This window comes from Chionomys nivalis, chromosome 3 (assembly GCF_950005125.1).
Source record: "Chionomys nivalis chromosome 3, mChiNiv1.1, whole genome shotgun sequence".
Taxonomy (NCBI): domain Eukaryota; kingdom Metazoa; phylum Chordata; class Mammalia; order Rodentia; family Cricetidae; genus Chionomys; species Chionomys nivalis.
This window is the reverse complement of record NC_080088.1, coordinates 95326006-95343536: the sequence shown is the minus strand read 5'-3', so window position 1 is coordinate 95343536 and position 17531 is coordinate 95326006.

Below are 17531 nucleotides of genomic sequence, written 5' to 3'. Positions count from 1 at the left end.
ATAAGTCCCTGAGTAAGTGCCTGCTATACAAGGATAAAGACATGAACCTTTTCCCCAGCACCTACGTAAAAAAAGATAGGAAGATCCTTGGATTTGCTATTTCATCAATATAGCCAATTGGTGAAAGACACTTCCTCAAAAACTAAGGTAGAGAGCAATAGTCAAAGACATTTCATTTTGACCTGTAACCTATATGCATTAGGAAAGGTATGCGTATCCACACAAACATGCAAACAATACACTCACACAATCTCAAAGGTAGTGTTAGCAGACTTGTTGTCCATGAACCCCCTTGTCTGTTCTTCTCAACACAACTTCATTGATCAAATCTCCTCTCTTTGTCCTTTGCCTCTCTCTATTCATCTCTTTAATTAGCACATACAGACGGGTGGTTCAGCCTATGCTGTTGGGATTCTCGGAGCCTAGACTTTTGCACTAACACTGGTATCATATCAATAGCAAGACTATATTTATTTCTAAGTCTAATGTTTTCATCACTGTTATCTACAATTGAACTTTGACTAACTTGGGACACAGAAACAGGTAAATACATCGATAATGAATGATGAATCATTGTGTTTCAGCACCTGTAAGATTAATTTTACTTACGATGTAAACATCACCTCATCCCAGACTGAAACCAGAAGAACTACCAGCTGTAACTCACCTCTGTCCCTGTCTGCCCATGTGTCATCTGTGTAGTCTAAGTATTCAAAGAAAGCTGTTGACATGCGGTAAATGATTCAATAAATGTGTATGCAGATGACAGCGCTGAGGTTATCAGGATGTAGTTCCAGACATAATGACAGCCTTTATATCTGCAGCTTCTTTCTCACTGTCCACATCCCCTCATGTTTAAAGCTATCATTTAAAATAGAACATAGGGGGGCTGCAGGGTCTGCTGTGCTCTTCTGGATCTGCCCTGCCTGCCTCCTTCTTCCCTTGGTCCCTGGTTCATTGGGTTACCAGGCATCCCTGTGTAGTTGCTGAGAAGTTTCATCTGGACGGGTGAGTGTGTGCTATCCAGGGACAGACTGTCCGGGAAGAGAGCACAAAACCCCCTCCCCCAGCTCCTGCTGCAGGGCTTTCTTTCCTATACACGCCACCTCCCCCCTCCCAAGCCTGCCTTGTCTGCAAGGTCCTTTGCTGAGGATCAGCTTCCTGCTCCTACTCTAAGGCTACCCACTCAGAGTGGTGAGTGCCTGCCTACCGGGAAGGCCTCAAGAACCCCTGAAAGGGAACGCAGGCACCTCCAGCTTGTGCTGCAGGGTCGCCTGTGTTCTACTCGACCCCGCCCTACCCCCCACATTCGACCTTTTGTCCGCGGGTCATTGGACTACCAGGCGTCCATGTTTTGGTGTTGAGGAGTCCATCTAGAAGGGAACGGTTCCTGCCCCTACACTGAGGAGATACACCCAGAGAGTTAGTCACAGCAAAGACTGGACCAAGAAACCAGGCCTCTCCTGGCTGCATTTGAAGGAAGAGATGGGAAGGCGCCAATGCAAGATAAAAAAAAAAAGGACAATGGAAGAAGGAAAAAAAAAAGAATCCCTCCAACAACCTGAAAGGGAATGTGACATCACCAGAATCCAGGAATCCCGAAATAAGAATTGTACACCCTATTCCAGAAGAATTAGAAGAATTCGACTCAAAAGTGAATTATATGAAAATAATAGAGGACCTTAAATAGGAGGTGAAAACTGCCATAATCAATTAGAGATTACAAACAAAAAGGTAGAGGAAATGAATAAATCTCTCAAAGATACCCAAGAAAACCAAGAGAAACAAGAAAAAGCAATCAAACAGGTAAGGGAAATGGTTCAAGTCTTGAAGAATGAAGTGGAAGTAATGAAGAAAACACAAACCGAGGGAAGGATGGAGATGGAAAATTTGGATAAATGAACAGGAAATACAGAGACAAGTACTAACAACAGATTACAAGAGATAGAAGAAAGAATCTCAGACACTGAAAATACCATAGAGAAAATAAACACACTGATCAAAGAAAACAGCAAAACCAACAAATTCTCATCACAAAACATTCAGGAAATCTGGGACACAATAAAAAGACCAAACTTAAGAATAATAGGGATAGAAGAAGAAGAAGAAGAAGAAGAAGAAGAAGTACAGCTCAATGGTTCAGAAAAATATATTTAATAAAATTATAGAAGAAAACTATCCCATCCTTAAGAAAGATATTCCTTTGAAGGTCCAAGAAGCATACAGAACACCAAATAGATTGGATCAAAAAAAAATTTCCTCGTCATATAGTAATCAAAACACAAAACATGCAGAATAATGAAAGAATATTAAGAGCTGCAAAGGAAAAAGGTCAAGTTACTTATAAAGGTAAACCTATCAGACTTACACATGACTTCTCTATGGAAACCATGAAAGCCAGAAGGTCCTGGATAGATGTACTGCAGAAACTAAGAGACCATGGATGCAAGCCCAGACTACTATACCCAGTCAAGCTTTCGTTCACTATAAATGGAGAAAACAAAATTTTCCAGGATAAAAACAAATTAAACAATACGTAGCCACAAATCCAGCCTTACAGAAAGTAAATGAAGGAAAATCACAACCCAAGGAGTCCAACAATACCAAAATAAATCAGACATCTAATGACCTCAATGATGATCAAAGACCTCAATATCAATCTGAACACACTGAACGTGATAGAAGAGAAAATGGGAAGTACCCTACAACATATGGGCACAGAAGATCACTTCCTACGTTTATCCCCAGCAGCACAGACACTAAGGGCAACATTGAATAAATGGGACCTCCTGAAACTGAGAAGCTTGTGTAAAGCAAAGGACACTGTCATTAAGACAAAAAGGCAGCCTACTGACTGGGAGAAGATCTTCACCAATGATGGAGGAAGGTCATTGGTTAAAAATAAAGAAACTGCTTGACCCATTTGATAGGCCATCCCATAGGTGGGTGGAGTAAACAGAATAGAATGCTGGGAGGAAGAGGAAGTGAGCTCAGACTCGACAGCTCTGCTCTCTGGAGCAGACGCCATGCGCCATGCTCCCCTCTCCCCGGCAGATGCGATGAAGCTCTGACCCAGGATGGACGTAGGCTAGAATCTTCCCGGTAAGCGCTCCTTGGGGTGCTACATACATGAACAGAAATGGGCCAAGCAGTGTTTAAAAGAATAGAGTTTGTGTGTCGTTATTTTGGGGCATAAGCTAGCCAGGCAACCATGAGCCGGGCTGTGGGAAGAGGCCCGCAGCCCCTACTACACACCAACCTCGCAACAAACAAAGGTCTGATCTCCAAAATATATAAAGAACTCAAGAAACTAGACTTTAAAATGATAATTAACTCATTAAAAAATGGGGCACTGAACTGAACAGAGAATTCTCAACAGAAGAAGTTCAAATGGCCAAAAGATACTTAAGGTCATGGTCAATCTCCTTAGCAATCAGAGAAATGCAAATCAAAACAACTTTGAGATATCATCTTACACCTGTCAGAATGGCTAAAATCAAAAACACCAAGGATAGCCTTTGCTGGAGAGGTTGTGGAGAAAGGGGTACCCTCATCCATTGCTGGTGGGACTGCAAACTTGTGCAACCACTTTGGAAATCAGTGTGGCGGTTTCTCAGAAAAATTGGGATCAACCTACCCCTGGACCCAGCAATAGCACTCTTGGGAATATACCCAAGAGATGCCCTATCATATGACAAAAGCATGTGTTCAACTATGTTCATAGCACCATTATTTGTAATAGCCAGAACCTGGAAGCAACCTAGATGTCCTTCAATGAAAGAATGGATGAAGAAAGTGTGGAATATATACACATTAGAGTACTACTCTGCGGTAAAAAACAATGACTTCTCGAATTTTGCATGCAAATGGATGGAAACAGAAAATACTATCCTGAGTGAGGTAACCCAGACCCAAAAAGAAGATCATGGGATGTACTCACTAGCCATGGATAGGGGCCACTGAGTCTATAATTTATGATCCTAAAGAAGCTAAACAAGAGGGTAAACCCAAGGAAAAACATATAGTTATTCTCCTGGCTATGGGAAATAGACAAGATTGCCGGGCAAAAAATTGGAATCATGGGGGTGGCGTGGGATGGGGGTAAGGGGAGATGGGGAGATAAAAGTGTGAATGAGAGGGTGAGGAAAACTGGGGAAATCGGGGTGATTGGGGATAAAGGAAGGTTAGATAGGGGAGCAGGGAAACTCATATCTTAGTTAAGGGAGCCACCTAAGGGTTGACAAGAGACATGAACTTGGAATGGCTACCAGGTGCCCAGGGCAATGTCCCCAGTTATTTCCTTGGGGCACCTGAGGATAGGGAACCTGAAATGAACCTATCCTATAACCATACTGATGAATATCTTGCATATCACCATAGAAGCTTCATCTAGCGATGGATGGAGATAGATACAGAGACCCACACTGGAGCACCGGACTGAGCTCCCAAGGTTCTAATGAGGAGCAGAAGGAGGGAGAACATGAACAAGGAAGTCAGGACCATGAGGGGTGCACCCATCCACTGAGACAGTGGGGCCGATCCATTGGGAGCTCACCAAGGCCAGCTGGACTGCGACTGAAAAAGCATGGGATAAAACCGGACTCTCTGAACATGGCGGACAATGAGAGCTGACGAGAGGCCAAGGATTTTGGCACAGGGTTTTGATCCTACTTCATGTTCTGGCTTTGTGGGAGCCTAGACAGTTTGGATGGTCACCTTCCTAGACCTGGATGGAGGGGGATGGACCTTGGACTTTCCACAGGGCAGGGAACCCTGACTGCTCTTGGGACTGGAGAAGGAGGTGAAGTGGGGGGGGCGGGAGGAGGGGGAGGAAAATGGGAGGTGGGGAGGAGGCGGAAAATTTTTTTTTCAATAAAAAATAATAAAAGAAAAAAAAAGAAAAATTATCCATTATGATCAAGTAGGCTTCATCCCAGAGATGCACGGCTGGTTCAACATACGAAAATCTATCAATGTAATCCATCATATAAATAAACTGAAAGAAAAAAACCATATGATCATTTGATTAGATGCTGAAAAAGCATTTGACAAAATTCAACATCCCTTTATGATAAAGGTCTTAGAGAGATTAGGGATAAAAGGGTCGTACCTAGCTATAATAAAAGCTATTTATAGCAAGCCGTCAGCTAACATCAAATTAAATGGAGAGAAACTCAAAACTATTCCACTAAAATCAGGAACACAACAAGGCTATCCACTCTCTCCATACCTCTTTAATATAGTGCGTGAAATTCTAGCGATAGCAATAAGACAACATAAGGGGATCAAAGGGATTCAAATTGGAAAGGAAGAAGTTAAACTTTCATTATTTGCAGACGATATGATAGTGTACATAAGCGACCCAAAAACTCCAGCAAAGAACTCCTACAGCTGATAAACACCTTTAGTAGTGTGGCAGGATACAAGATCAATTCTAGCCATAAATAAAGGACATTGAGTATATAAATTGTGATCCTAGAGAAGTTAAATAAGAAAGTGAACCCAAAGAAAATCGTACAGTCATCTGCTTGGAGAGGGGAAGTAGACAAGATTGCAGGGCAAAAACTGGGAACTTGCGGGTGAGGTGGCATGGGGCAAAGGGGAAATGGGATGAGAAATATGAGAAGGGGAGGATGGGAGGAGCTCGGGGTATTGGGGTGGTTGGGATATAGGAAGGGTGGATACGGGAGCAGCGAAGTATATATCCTAACTAAGGGAGCCGTCTTAGGGTTGGCAAGAGACTTGACTCTTGAGGGGATCGCAGGTGTCCAGGGAGATGTCCCCAGCTGGTACCTTGGGCAACTGAGGAGAGGGAACCAGAAATGATCCTATCCTATACTGATGAATATCTTACATATCACCTTAGAACCTTCATCTGGCGATGGATCGAGAGAGAGACTCAATTTGGAGCAACAGTGAGCTCTTAAGGCCCAAATGAGGAGCAGAAGGAGGGAGAACATGAACAAGGAAATCAGGACCACGAGGGATGTATCCACCCACTGTCACAGTGGAACTGATCTATTGGGAGCCCATCAAGGCCAGCTGGTCTGGGACTGAATAAGCATGGGGTGAAACTGGACTCTCTGAGCATGGCAGACAATGAAGGCTGATGAGAAGCCAAGGACAATGGCACTAGGTTTCGAGCCTAATACATGAACTGGCTTTGTGGGAGCTTAGCCTGTTTAGACGCTCACCTTCCTGGACATAGATAGAAGACCTTCGTCTTCCCACAGGGCAGAGAATTTGGACTGCTCTTCAGTATCCTGAGGGAGGGGGAATGGTGTGTGGGGAGGAGAAGAAGAGTGGGGATAGGGGGAGAGGACTGGGGGGAGGGGGCAATATTTTGGAGGAGGGGAGGGAAATGGGAAACGGGGAGCAGGTGGAAATTTTAATTAAAAAAGAATTAAAAAAAAAGAAATGCAAACCCACTCTAAAAAAAAAAAAAAAAAAAAAAAACCAAGATCAATTCCAAAAAAATCAGTTGCCCTTCTATACACAGAGGATAAGGAAGCAGAGATGGAAATCAGAGAAGCATCACCCTTCACGATAGCCACAAATAACATAAAATATCTTGGGGTAACTCTAACCAAGGAAGTGAATGATCTATTTGACAAGAACTTTAAGTCTTTGAAGAAAGAAATTGAGGAGGATACCAGAAAATGGAAGGATCTCCCTTGCTCTTGGATTGGGAAGATCAACATAGTAAAAATGGCAATTCTACCAAGGGCAATTTATAGATTCAATGCAATCCCCATTAAAATCCCATCAAAATTCTTCACAGGTCTTGAGGGGATATTAATCAACTTTATATGGAAAAACAAAAAAACCAGGATAGGCAAAACAATCTTATATAATAATGGATCATCTGGAGGCATTACCATCCCTGACTTCAAACTCTATTACAGAGCTTCAGTATTGAAAACAGCTTGGTATTGGCATAAAAACAGAGAAGTCGATCAATGGAACCGAGTAGAAGACCCTGATTTTAACCCACAAACATATGAACACCTGTTTTTTGATAAAGGAGCTAAAAGTATTCAATGGAAAAAAGAGAGCATCTTCAACAAATGGTGCTGACAGAATTGGTTGTCAACCTGTAGAAGAATGAAAATAGATCCATATCTATCACCATGCACAAAACTCAAGTCCAAATGGATTAAAGACCTCAATATCAATCTGAACACACTGAACCTGATAGAAGAAAAAGTGGGAAGTACTCTACAACATATGGGTACAGGAGATCACTTCCTACGTATATCCCCAGCAGCACAGACATTAAGGACAATATTGAATAAATGGGACCTCCTGAAACTGTGAAGCTTCTGTAAAGCAAAGGACACTGTCACTAAGACAAAAAGGCAACCCACTGACTGGGAGAAGATCTTCACCAACCCTGCAACAGACAAAGGTCTGATATCCAAAATATATAAAGAACTCAAGAAACTAGACTTTAAAATGATAATTAACCCAATTAAAAAATGGGGCACTGAACTGAACAGAGAATTCTCAACAGAAGAAATTCAAATGGCCAAAAGACACTCCAGGTCATGCTCAACCTCCTTAGCGATAAGGGAAATGCAAATTAAAACAACTTTGAGATACCATCTTACACATGTCAGAATGGCTAAAATCAAAAACACCAATGATAGCCTTTGCTGGAGAGGTTGTGGAGTAAGGGGCACACTCATCCATTGCTGGTGGGAATGCAAACTTGTGCAACCACTTTGGAAATCAGTGTGATGCTTTCTCAGGAAATTTGGGATCAACCTACCCCAAGATCCAGTAATACCACTCTTGGGAATATACCCAAGAGATGCCCTATCATATGACAAAAGTATCTGTTCAACTATGTTCATAGCAGCATTGTTTGTAATAGCCAGAACCTCGAAACAACCTAGATGCCCTTCAATGGAGGAATGGATGAAGAAAGTGTGGAATATATACACATTAGAGTACTACTCTGCGGTAGAAAACAATCACTTCTCGAATTTTGCATGCAAATGGATGGAAATAGAAAACACTATTCTGAGTATGGTATCCCAGACCCAAAAAGAGGAACATGGGATGTACTCACTCATAATTGGTTTCTAGCGATAAATAAAGGACATTGAGCATATAATTTGTGATCCTAGAGAAGCTAAATAAGAACATGAACCCAAAGAAAAACGTATGGGCATCCGCCTGGATAGGGGAAGTAGACAAGATTGCCGGGCAAAAACTGGGAACTTGTGAGTAGTGAGGTGGCATCGGGCTAAGGGGAAATGGGGTGAGAAACGTGAGAAGGGGAGGATGGGAGGAGCTTGGGGGAAAGAGATGGTTGGGATATAGGAAGGGTGGATACGGGAACAGTGAAGTATGGAGCCATCTTAGGGTTGGCAAGAGACTTGACTCTAGAGGGGCTCGCAGGTGTCCAGAGAGATGTCCCCAGATGGTACCTTGGGCAACTGAGGAGAGGGAACCTGAAATGACCCTATCCTATACTGATGAATATCTTACATATCACCTTAGAACCTTCATCTGGCGATGGATGGAGATAAAAACAGAGACCCAATTTGGAGCAACCGTCTGAGCTCTTAAGGTCCAAATGAGGAGCAGAAGGAGGGAGAACATGAGCAAGGAATCAGGACCGCGAGGGGTGCACCCACCCACTGTGACAGTGGAACTGATTTATTGGGAGCCCACCAAGGCCAGCTGGACTGGGACTGAATAAGCATGGGTTGAAACTGGACTCTCTGAACATGGCGGACAATGAAGGCTGATGAGAAGCCAAGGACAATGGCATTAGGTTTCGACCCTAATACATGAACTGGCTTTGTGGGAGCTTAGCCTGTTTGGATGCTCACCTTCCTGGACCTAGATAGAAGTGGGAGGACCTTGGACTTCCCGCAGGGCAGGGAATTGGACTGCTCTTCAGTATGGAGAGGGAGGGGGAATGGAGTGGGGGGAGGAGAAGAGGAGTGGGGATAGGGGGAGGGGAGTGGGGGGAGGGGCAATATATGGGAGGAGGGGGAGGGAAATGGGAAACGGGGAGCAGGTGGAAATTTTAATTAAAAAAGAATAAAAAAAGAATTAAAAAAACCTCTCATAGTTCCTTTTTGTTGTTGCAAAAAAGTTAGAGAATACTGTGGTTAGTTAGGTTAAAAAAAACACTATAATTTAATGAAATTCCATATAAGAAACATTCAAATAAACAAATAATGATTTGATTCCAAGAATATATTCTTTGGACATTTAAAGTCTGCTCCATTCTGAGAGAAAATGCAAAATTGAATTATTAAAAGAAAATGAGCAAAAAATGTTTCTGGATTTAACCCTAACTATGATTACCTCTTTTCCATTGCTTAACAATGGTTGAATAATTGACCGGAAGATATTGGGCTGAAATAGCAAATTCACATTTCTATTTTCTCTTATTTTCTCATATTTGCTGCAACAATGGGGCAAACGTACCTAAAATAGAAAGTTAGAAGATTATGGATTATTAGATTAGCATTAATTTTAATAATAATAGTGCTCATTACATTTAACTGTATTTTAATGATATTAAATTTACTATTGCTAAGAAATATTAAAAAAATAAAATAAAATAGAACATAATTCAGAGAAAAAAAAAGTGTGCTTCCTTTACGGCCCTTTGAAGGCCAAGACTTTTCAATGAATTATCCATAGTGCTGGCTGGGTTTTAGTTTCAAGAAATGACTAGCCTATCCTACCCAGTTAGACTACAGGTGTGTAGGACCCAGACAAAGATCATATTGCCCCTACTGCAAAATCCTCTTAAGCAAATTAAGTTTTCAGAGGGAACTGTGTTAGTCCCAAATGAGTTTTATATTTTATGTGTATGTTTGTATGCCTGGTGTGTGCGTGCGTGCGTGTGTGCGTGTGTGTGTGTGTGTGTGTGTTGAGGCCAGAGACAGATTTCCAGTGTCTTCTTCGATCATTCTCTACTATACTATTGAGGCAGGGTCTCTCATTTGTACCTAGAACTTACCAACTCTGGCACCTAAATTAGGGAGTTTGAGCTCTGGGTTCCTTTCTCTCCATTCCCCATATAGGGGGATAACAAGCAGACAAGTATATAGACATGATATGTGTTCAGTGGATCTGGATGCCAGCCCTCATGCTTTTTCTGCAAACATTATATACTGAGCCATCTTCCTAGTCCCAAAATTAGCCAAATTCCTAAGTAAAGGACATCCTTGTGTCTGAAAATACTTCATTTCCAGGATCAATGCCCATGGAATGACTGAAGAGAAAGTAGCCTGAAAGGAGAGGTGGACCACAGACACTTTGACCAGTATTCTATGACAGGACACAACAGACAACAAACAGAACATCCAAAATAAAATGCAACATAATGATTCTGGCTCTAGTCTTGTGGAAAGGACTGTCAAAAAAAAAATTATCCTCATGCTTTGCGATGGGTGTGTGATTACACCATGAGCACAGGGCAAGTTTAGAAAATCCTGCCAGAACTTTTACAGTTGGGGTCCTGACTTTAAAGGATGTGTTTTCTCTCATCAGAACCTCTAAGTTCCCCAGTTTCCCCCAGCTGGCTTCTCTCATCTCCTTCCTAGCTACCACTAGGTAAATGGTTTTTCCCATCCATGGATTCCTTGTCATGACGTTACATTCAGACTTGCCACATACCCACAGAAATGAAATAAATCACCACAGACAATTTTTTTTGTTTTTTTTAGATTTTGGGAAATTAAAACATACATATAGTGAAATTCAAAAGTATGTATCCCGTTTCTCCCTTCCAGATCCTCTATACATCCCCAAATGTCTTCCAGCCAACTTCATGTCTTATTTTTGTAATGCCCACTAACTCCATTTAGTGCTGCCCATAATTGAATGCATGTGCAGCCTTCCAGTGGAGCATGGAATCCTAACAATGACCACATCTTCAAAAGAAGTACCCTAGAAAACATCAACTATCAGTGCTCCTTGGTGTAAAAGGAGGCCTGGAGGTTAACTACCACATCTATGTCAAATTTTGAGTGATTTGGTCTTCAGCAGGTAACCATAGCTAGGAGCTCATAACTGTGACAGCCCTGTCATGTCTAGAAAACAGCATTTCTCAGCATGCCTCCCCATCGCTGGCTCTGACATTCTTTCAGCTTCCCTTTCCATGGAACCAAGGAAGGATGTTAACATAGATGTCTCATTTAGGGCTGAACACGTATTCTCTGTTTCTCAGCATTTTGACCAGTTCTTCATCTTTCTATTGACAGCTACTCACTGGGGAAAAAAAAAAAACTTCTCTGACAAAGTATGAAAGTGTTCTAAACAGTCAAAGTCATAGAAACAGAGAATCAATACCATCTATGGCATAAATGATAACAATTTTTAGCTATGAAGAAACCACAAGTTGTAAAGAGAGTCAGTACTGGGCACACTGGGAACAAGCAATCACTTTAGCTGTGGGACTTCTCCCAAGTCCACTTTGGAGAGATTCTTCATGCTTGTTTCCAGTAGTGTGGAGTATTTGTGGGGTTTATATTCTCGTATAGTCTCAGACCATACTCACAAACACATACACACACAAAAAGGCCATAAATACTCAACATCAGAAACTATAATATATAAGCAAAAGACCAGTAAGGTTAAAAAAATGCCAAGACAGGGGTGGGATCAAAAATTAAAAAAAATATTAAAAAAATGCCAAGACAAAGATATATGGAAAAACACTCTAAAACTATCTTTGAGATCATTTTGCATTGGCTGCCTACTGCAGGGTGTGGAACCTGCCCTGAAGTGTAGTTTGCATACCCAATGAGGCTCCTTGGAGGAACTGATTTAATCTTCTTTTGTGAGTGGTTGACAACGAGCTCTAAGATACTTGGTTAACGATGTGAGTTTGTGCATACTTCCCCATCTCAGCCCTGGGACTCCATTTGACCTCTTCAATCCCTGTGCATACTGGCACAGTCTCTGTGAGTTAATGTGGGCATCAGTCCTGTTACATCTGGAAGACAGTGTTCCCTCGTTATCATTCATCCTCACTGGCTCTCACAATGCTTCAGCTTCCTGTACTACATAATTCTCTGCATCCTGAGAATAAGGAGGATTTGATAAAGACATCTCATTTAAACCTGAGTACTCCAAAATCTCTCACATTCTGCACATTGTCCAGTTGTACATCTCTATTGGCTCCCGTCTGCTGTAGGAGAAATCTTCTCTGATGGTGGCTGAGTGAGACATTGATCTATGAGTATGGCAGAATGTGGTCAGGAGATATTTTACTACTATGCTCCTTTAATAGAACAATAGTATTTGGTTCTCCCCTAGGTCTATCGTCTGTCTCGTCTCATTCTTGGCCAGCCAAGCAGTGTCAGGCATGGGTTCCGTCTCATGGAATGGACTTCAAATCCAATCAGACAGTGCTTGGTTACTCCCACAAGGTTTGTGTCAATATTACACCATCATATTCTGCAGACAAGTCAACACTGTAGATCAAAGGGTTTGTAGCTGGGCTGATGTTTACCTTTCTTCTCTGTTAGCATGCAGGGTATCTTCCAGTAACTTGAACACTGGTTAGTAGGGGTAAAGGTTCCACTCAAGCACCAGCTTGGCTTCTCCATGTTCAATGAGATATATAAGTGTTGTCTTCAACAATAAGTGCCTTATCATCAGTTTATGAGTCACAAAGATCTTAATGCAGAATGTCTTACATCCATTTTTCCTGTTGGTCAGTGTACAGACATCTTTCTTTTTAAGCTGTGGCTTTAATGAGTTATAAACCATAAACTATAGAATTCACTTAGATGGCTAATTGATGACTTTTTGACCAACTGAAAATTACATTTGATTATATTAATCTCTAAACATTTATGAATTTCTTAATTTTCTTCCTGTTATTACTCCTAGATTCATCCCACAAGAGTTGAGGAAGTCATTCTGTGCTGTTTCTGTCTTGACTACCGTTCCTTAAAAAGCATGGTTGATTGCAGCACCAGACTATAGTCTTTATGCAAAGAGAGACCATCACAGAATGCAATAGGGTGAAAAGTCAGGGATTAAATTCTGTTCCTTTCATTGCTTTAAAGATGTAGAAGCTCCCAAAGGTTTAGCTGTGTGATGGCCTGGAACCTGAGCAAAGACTCAGGACCACTACTGGTGGAGATGTTACGGACTTTCTTCATACTTTTGCTTTAATTGTTGATATTTTCCAACATTATGGTTTTTTATTATTATTTGGGTCTTCCACATTCTGCGCCCTAATCACATTCACTTCCCGGGTGAAGAAAAAGTGTGAACTACTTGTGGGATTTTGCCTTATTTGCTATGCTTTCCCTTCTCTCCTGTAGTGCTCTTTGTGCTCCTTACTCCAATTTCAGAGGCATTGAATATCCCTAGGGTAACAGAGGAAGTTGCAGATTTTTAGAGGACATCATAAAAAACATTAAGGAAAGTCACCTCAGAGGTGAAGAGAAAGTAGAAGGGTGAGGTCCCTATGAGGCTAGTCTGATTTTGATAATTATGATGAAATATGAACATTTAATTTGCACATTTCTTTTTTAAAAATATTGTTCACTTTTTTATTTGTCCCATGATCAAAGTAACAAAAATACAAGGTCCATAAAAATAAAAGTTTCCAAATACATATTCAGGACATGGTGTTACCTCCACAGATTTATTTGAATAGTGAAGTGATAATTACTTCTTCTATAATATATAGGGCGCTTAATCTTTATATATTTTTGAAGATGAATGATATTCAGACTGCCCAGTGAAACCCCAACTCAATATATACACATATATACTTATTACTGATATGAAAACTACTACTTTCTTTCAATATTTCAAAATAAAAATATATAGGAAAAGAGAAGTAACTAGAAATTAACACGTTAAGTGAAACAATCTTCCCTGCTCTCAGGTAGAAGAATCTGCATTTATATAAAGAGTATGAAAGTAGAAGGAGATTATGAGGGGTCTAAGATGTAGTGATGTGGGGGAACAAGGGAAGAGAAAGGAGAAGAAAGATAGATACAGATGTAGATGTGGAGATATACATACATACATACTGCATGCTTTCACTCCTGTGGACTATGTATCTATCATCCATCATCTATCTGTGTATGCATACGTATGTACACATGAATGACATGAAAACAGAGGAGTGACAGTGGAAGGAGAATAGAAGGGCCAGTGAGAGGGATGAAGGAGGAAAGACACTGTTGGAGGGACGAGCACAAGCAAATTACTTTGATTTGTACATGTGAAAAAAATATTTTACTGATACCACCATTTTCCCCAAGTTTTAGGTTGACAAAAAAATCTTTCCAATTTCAAGCTTCCTGGATACGTATGTTGGAACATGCCTGCAATCTGTATTTGAGAGGCTGAGGCAGGACCCATGATGTGAGTCCAAGATTTGCCTGGGATATGTAATGAGACAATACTGAAACAATTTCAACCCTTCTACCATTTATTTGCACATTCCACGAGGCTAGTGTGCATTAAGTTAGAGTTCTAATCTGGCCTGAAGAGGGCAGTGTTGTGTGGTTGAGCATCAAGTCTACAAACTGCACAACTCAGTTTGCCTTCATGCAGCTTCATGTCCAGCAAAGGGCGACTGCAGGTCAGTGAGGCAGGATTGGATATTCAGGTACCACTGAAGATTGGATAACATCTGTTGATGATGCAGTATTTCCAGATGTGCAAACAAAAGCTGGCAATGATCTAGAAATGTGAAGAGATAATGTGTGCCCACTGAACAACAACTAAGACAAGATGGGGCTGAGTAGCACAAACTTGAGGACCTGAGTCTGAATCCCTGCACCTAGGTACTGTGGTGTGTGCCTGAAACCTCGACACTGTAAGGAGCAGAGAAAGGAGGATCACTGAGGCTTGCGAGCCATCAGCCTCACTCCAGGTTCAATGAGAGACCCTGTCTCAAGGGAATGAAACAGAGACTGGTGGCACAGGACACTCTGGCTTCCCCACGTGTTTGGGCACACACACCAAAGAGAGAGGAGAGAGAGAGACACAGACAGGGGCAGACAGAGAGAATATTAAGGCAGCATGAAGAAAGAATTGAGAGCAGCTCCTTGAGTAAGCTTCTTGTCACCAGAAGGATCAGGTGATTATGTGAAGGATAAAGCATCTATCTAGGCCAGAGTGTGAGTTCGGAAGCTGTTGGAATGAGAGCTCAGTTTCCCTCCTAGAAACTTCCATAACCCTATGGCATGTGAATAGCTTTATACACTTGCACGCACTGCTAGACTTGAAGCAACCTTACACTGAAAAGTGAGCTGAACACAACATTCTGGATTTCCTCTGCCTTCAGAGCACCTTCTGACATTTAAAATTCCCTTTCTGCTTACATCAACAAGTGGGTTTTCTTCTGCTGATGACAAGCTCCCAGAATTTCAAACATGGGAAGCTCCATATAGTAATCAACAGTGTTTCACAAGTCTTCTCCTGGGGCAATGTGGAGGAGGGGGAAATTCTTCTGAGAATTAGAAAGTTTTCCAGAGAAATTGGGATTCCTGCCAACTTTCAGAAAACTACATTTTTGGATATACCAAACAGCAAATAGAGGTGAGTGTGTGTGTGTGTGTGTCTGTCTGTCTGTCTGTCTGTCTGTCTGTGCTGAACATGTGTATAACATATATGAATGTAAATATACTGGTACATGTGGACACATATATACAGGCCAGATGACGACATCAGGTGTCTGTCACTCTCCACCTATTTCCTTGAGACAGGGTCTCTTACTGAACTTGGGGCTACGCTGGTGGCCCACAAACCACAATGATCGTTATGCCCATCAGGTTGCTGGAGTTATAGGTATACGCTGTCATGCCCTACTTTTTACATGGGTGCTGGGGATTCAAACTCAAGTCTTTGTGCTTGGGGAGGGCTTGCTCTTACACTCTGAACCATTTTCCCAGCCCAATTACAAACACTTTCTAGAAGCATTTAGGTATATACTAATGATTAGAGCTGAAGGGCAACTATAGATATGAATGCCGTATCTGGAAGTCAAACAACGCTACTGAGTCACCTCTCTCAGGACAAATGTCGCATCTCTGTCATTCAAATCCAAACTGCTTTTATTTACATCTAGACAACCAGTCAGGAGAAACCCTGTCTCCAGTGGGGTAGGCTGCAGAGGGAATATGTGGCTAAAGGGTACCAGCTGGTGCTATTTTCTATAAAGATTTATTTTCACTCTTGTAATTCATAAGAAACTTGAGGAGGAACCTTTGAAAACTTCTGATCCTCCTGCCTCCATCTCCTAAGGGCTAAAATTACAGGTGCAGACTCCATTTCTGGCACCCACGTGATGACTCACAACCATTCACAACTCCAGTTCTGGAGGAAGGGATCTGGTGCCCTCTTCTGGCCATCTCAGGCACTTCAGGAATGTGATACGCAGACAACACATGCATGCGAAAAGCCATACATTTAAAAAAAATTGTTTTTTAATTAAAAACCTGGAACTCCATAGTGACACTTACCCAGTAGAAGGGAGAGACAACTGATTAGAACAGATAGAGAAGAAAATAACTGGAAAAATGCCAGAGTCTTAGTGGGTAGAATTTCACACATGCTGGGGCCCTGAAGAGCATTGGCGGAAATATGCCCATTTGGTGGGCAGCCCAAAGAGTGTGAATGATTCTTTCTTGAAAGATCAGTGAAGAGAGGCTTAAGTCCCCTGAGACTGTGGAGAGAGGGTAGGTATTGAGCCTGGGTGATATATTTGGTGGGGTTTGATGGGTTGGTAAAGATGTCAGCCTACCCTGCCAGTAGGGGAACAAGAAGAAATGTGGGTCTCTAAAACTCTAGAGGACAAAATAGGTGGCCCCAGTGTCCAGGAGAGAGACAGATCTCCCCGATACTGTGATTTCTAGTTGAGGCTCCTAGTGAGAAATGGCAATGGTCAGCCCAAAGGAGCCTGAGCCTCCCCTCAGTCATCCATGGTCAGATCTAGAAGGTCAGCTGGAAGGCCATCTGAGCTTGGTCAGTATAAACGTTTCCTTGAGTCTGAGGAAGTGACCGTCCAGCACCCCTCTGGTACTCTTGGAGGTATAGGTACCCCCAGCCATGGTCTTTAAGGCTGTGGCTGGCCCTCTTCACCTGATTCCATCCCCCACTTGGAGCTATAATTCTGCAATTTCCTTAGGCCAAACCAAGCTATTGCACCCCTTCCTGCCCTCTTCTACTTCCCGCTTGGAGCTGCCCATAATCCCACAGTTCCTTTAGGCCCTTGTAGCTTTTGTGAGTCCATTCCCAACACTTTACTGTGGTTGAGACCCCTCCTCCTAGCACTCAGCTCATTCTCACCTCCTTGCCTCTGAGAAAGTACTGGTGCCAGGCACCAAGTTGCTACAAGCCACGGCATTAGAGTAATTGCTCAGTAACTTATCAGAACCAAGGGGTCTGATAAAGGTTAAACCAAAAAGCAAGTCTTTTGGCATTCTTGCTTTGTGAATAAAGTGGCTGTCCTTTGCTGTAGATTTTTCACTGTAGCTGGCTTCCCTTCTGTTACATATTTGGGAGTTAATTCCCTAGTT